Here is a 5,000-nt window from a genome sequence, read left to right as displayed (position 1 = left end):
GAAGCAAGTTATTGACTCGTATGCTAAAATGGGCACTCACTGGACTTGGGTCTTGACTACCTTTCCAGTTAGAATGTTTGGAGATTAGATATATATATATATATATCAGTAGAAAGCTAATGGAAATGTTGCAGAGATTATTGTGTCACCAGGTGACCAGAAAACAAAACTGAAACCTTGTGACTGTTTTAGTATGGTACCTTTGTTTGATTTGATGTTCTAGAGTCTTCTAACTTTTCATCCTGTGGAGACCATTTCAAGTCCACAATTTCATTTATCTGGAAAAAGATCAAAAGATCATCAGCATCGAAGTATGACATTCCACAATAAACTACTTAGTCTTAAGAAAAATGCAGAAGGCGAACCAAAATTACTCAAAATAAAATAATTATATTCCATTTAACACTATGTCTTTTGTGGTAGGAGGTCAGCAATTAACACTTTAATTAAAACCAATTATTAAGAAGCAAAGTCACTGTTTAAATTCTGGAATGGTTACTCCAATTTATACGATTCAGGGTTCAACACAAACCAAAGCATGAAATGTTGCTTCGGTGATCAATGTTGATATTGGGGAAAAGTTCCTCCCATGTTTTTGATATTGTGTTTGGAATTTTTTAATCTCTATTTGAGAGGACGCAACATTCTTCATATTCACTTGTCAACCTAAAGTAGCATCTGGAACAGTGCAGCAATTTCTCGGTCCTATACAAAGATTGCAGCCTGTCCACATGCTGTAATGTCAAATAAAGATACATGAAACAATTATGAATATTGTTCATACCAAATGTCGCACATATGGGCGGCGCAGCGGTAGAGTTGCTGCCTTACAGCGAATGCAGCCTCGGAGACTCAGGTTCGATCCTGACTACGGGCGCCGTCTGTACGGAGTTTGTACGTTCTCCCCGTGACCTGCATGGGTTTTCTCCGAGATCTTCGGTTTCCTCCCACACTCCAAAGACGTACAGGTATGTAGGTTAATTGACTGGGTAAATGTAAAAATTGTCCCTAACTAGTGTGTGTAGGATAGTGTTAATGTGCGGGGATCGCTGGGCGGCGCGGACCCGGTGGGCCAAAGGGCCTGTTACCGCGCTGTATCTCTAAATCTAAAATAAAAGTTTTCAATTGACCATTTTTTCTGCCATCTATTTTAACCGTCTCATATCCTGCACTTTCATTAAACCTGACTTTTCTCACCGCAAAAATATGTTCTAAACATTTCAAAAGGCAATCAAAGTTTGTGCTCTCTGCTTTTACCGCCAGCATTGAAACGGTCAACGTACTAAATTAAACTTCCCCCACAATAGCCTAACCTTTCCAATCAAAAACGCAGCTACATGAATTGACTCAGTAACATTCATTTTTGCTGTTTTGCACATTTGTTATTTTGTTTCCAGGCTATTGATCTTAGTTATGGCAATAGTAAACTGATTTTTTTTTTGTTTCGGGGAGGGCAGGCAGTGTCAGGAGTGGAATTAATAATCATATAGGATTAATAATCATCTGGTAAAAATATAACATTGAGCCTTCCTCTCTGCGTATTCAAGGTGAAACAGAACTTTTAGATTTTTTTAGATTTAGAGATACAGCGCAGAAACAGGCCCTTCGGCCCACCGGGTCCGCACTGCCCAGCGATCCCCGCACATTAACACTATCCTACACCCACTAGGGGCAATTTTTACATTTGTCCAGCTAATTAACTTACAAACCTGTACGTCTTTGGAGTGTGGGAGGAAACCGAAGATCTCGGAGAAAACCCACGCAGGTCACGGGGAGAACGTACAAACTCCGTACAGTACAGCACCCGTAGTCAGGATCGAACCTGAGTCTCCGGCGCTGCATTCGCTGTAAGGCAGCAACTCTACCGCTGCGCCACCGTGCCGCACGAATTGTCACTCAAGACTGTACATAGTAATTAACACACGACACCAAATATACAGATTTTATATTTCATTTCTAAATTGCTTCTCTCTGTAATTACTTCAGTGTGCTGCACATGAAAGTGCTGGTTGCTTATCTGTATGACATACTTTCTGGACTGAATACATTTTTCTCCATGGTTAAACAGTGAAGGAGGGTCTCGACATGAAAAGTCACCTATCCATGTTCTCCAGAAATGCTGCCTGGCCTGCTGAGTTGCTCCAACACATTGCATCCTGGTATGGAGATAATTGACTTATTTTACTACCGTGATTTTTTTGTATGTTCATTTTCTTTATTTAGCCCAACTCCTTCTTCCAGGAGTAAAACAAACGCACGGCATAAAAAGGACCACTTGAATCTGTAGTAAATTTCTGCCTGGTTCAAATATACATTGCTTTTCTAAATGCGTTTAAATACAAAATATGAAATTCAATCTTCTTCTCCACAGTGGAATGTAGAATAATTTAGTGACAATGTACTCTGTTTTTTCCCACAGAGGCCCAACATTTCCATTTGACACTTACTCAATGCAAATTCATGTTAAGATTAAAATCAGAAATGCTGGTTCGGGGAGGAGTGGGAGATGTAAACAAGAGAGCATTACTTGGTAGTCCTTGTATTCGAGACGTGTCTTCCACTAACAGACAGTCTATAATGGATGACGTGCCATCAACCTGCTGGCAGACGAAGTGAAGAGGTGGAGTGAAAGAAAGGTCAAAAGAGTGGGCAGTGAATATCCTCAAAGTGAATAAAGATCCTCTCCCCAATGGAGACTGAAGCGAAAGTGCTGGCTACAGGCCAGGCTCTCTGGTGTCTCTCAGTCCACCAGCCTTGGCCTGATTTCTCCAGACTGCATTATCCCAGTTGAATTGAATTGATTGAATTGAATACATTTTATTAGCCACGTATGTATACATACAAGGAATTTGCCTTGGTGCTTTGCTCGCAAGTAACAACACGACATGCAGTAAACAATTAAGAATAAAACATGAAACATTAAAACATTAAGAGTAAAACATTATAATTTAAACGTGAGGAATGAAATAAAATACCAGAGCAAAAGGAGGCTACAAACTTTTGGTTATTGAGTAGAGCTGCTGCTCGTGGTAAAAAGCTGTTTTTATGTCTGGCTGTGGCGGCTTTGACAGTCTGGAGTCGCCTTCCAGAGGGAAGTGCTTCAAAGAGTTTGTGGCCAGGGTGAGAGGGGTCAGAGATGATCTTGCCCGCTCGCTTCCTGGCCCTTGCAGTGTACAGTTCGTCAATGGGGGGAAGGTTGCAGCCAACAACCTTCTCAGCTGAGCGAACGATGCGCTGCAGCATCCGGATGTCGTGCTTGGTGGCTGAGCCAAACCAGACCATGATGGAGAAGGAGAGGATGGACTCTATGATGGCAGTATAAAACTGGACCATAATTGCCTGTGGCAGATTGTGTTTTCTCAGCAGCCGCAGGAAGTACATCCTCTGTTGGGCCTTTTTGACTGTGGAGTCGATGGTGGCCTCCCATTTAATGTCCCTGGAGATGATGGTTCCAAGGAAGTTAAATGACTCCACAGATGTGATTGTGGTGTTGTTGATGGTGAGTGGGGGGAGGGGAGGGGGAGCTCTCAGAAAGTCCACAATCAATTCCACTGTCTTAAGAGCATTGAGCTCCAGGTTGTTGTGAAGTCACCAGGGCGCCAGCTGTGTCACTTCCTGTCTGTGGGCAGATTCCTCCCCATCCTGGATCAGTCCAACCAGGGTTGCGTCGTTCGCAAACTTGAGAAGCTTGACAGAGGAGTCTGTGGAGGTGCAGTCGTTGGTGTAGAGAGAGTGAAATTTGACCCACCGATCACACGAAATCCCGATAAGGTCAAGATCTGCCACCTCACCTGACATTTTAGGGGGCGAGGACCACCAGTTGCTAGAAAATCGGTGGTGGACGTATTCCAGTCTTACAACTGTGATGGGCTTTGTTCATTTTATCATCAAGCTATCCAAGTGAGTTGATAACAGTTGGTCAAAGTGGTTCAAAGCCTCATTCCTGAGGTGATGTTGGGAGAAATGTCAAACAATATGACATTTCTTGAGCATGTGACAAGTAAAAAATGGATGAAGGAGAGCCAGTGGATGTAGTGTATCTGGACTTTCAGAAAGCCTTTGATCAGGTTGCACACAGGAAATTAGTGGGCAAAATTAGAGCACATGGTATTGGGAGTAGGGTATTGATATGGATAGAGAATTGGTTGGCAGACAGGAAACAAAGAGTAGGAATAAACGAGTCCCCATCAGAATGGCAGGCAGAGGCAAGTGGAGTGCCGCAAGGCTCGGTGCTGGGGCCGCAACCATTTACAATATTTATTAATGATTGAGATGATGAGATTAAAAGTAACACTAGCAAATTTGCAGATGACACAAAGCTGGGTGGCAGTGTGAACCGCGAACAGGTTGAGTGAGTGGGCAGATGCATGGCAGATGCAGTATAATGTAGATAAATGTGAGGTTATCCATTTTGGCAGCAAGAACAAGGAGGCAGATTATTATCTCAATGGTGTCAGATTAGGAAAAGGGGAAGTGCAATGAAACCTGGGTGTCCTTGTACACCAGTCACTGAAAGTAAACATGCAGGTACAGCAGGCAGTGAAGAAAGCTAGTTGGCCTTCATAACGAGGGGATTTGAGTTTGGAGTAAAGAGGTCCTTCTGCAGTTGTACAGGGCCCTGGTGAGACCACTTCTGGAATATTGTGTGCAGTTTTGGTCTCCTAATTTGAGGAAGGACATCCTTGCTATTGAGGCAGTGCAGCGTAGGTCACGAGGTTAATACCCGGGATGGCGGTAGTGTCATATGAGGAAAGATTGGAAAGACTGGACTCTCATTCACTGGAAATTAGAAGGATGAGAGGGAATCTTATAGAAACAGGCCAAATCATTGGATGAATTTAAAAGAGAGTTAGATAGAGCTCCAGGGGCTAGCTGAATCAAGGGATATGGGGAGAAGGCAGGCACGGGTTACTGATTGTGGATGATCAGCCATGATCACAATGAATGGCGTTGCTGTCTCGAAGGGCCAAATGGCCTCCTCCTGCACCTATTTTCTATGT

This window comes from Rhinoraja longicauda, chromosome 7, assembly GCF_053455715.1.
Source record: "Rhinoraja longicauda isolate Sanriku21f chromosome 7, sRhiLon1.1, whole genome shotgun sequence".
Taxonomy (NCBI): Eukaryota; Metazoa; Chordata; class Chondrichthyes; order Rajiformes; family Arhynchobatidae; genus Rhinoraja; species Rhinoraja longicauda.
The sequence above is the reverse complement of the archived record's forward strand: the minus strand, read 5'-3'. Positions refer to the sequence as shown.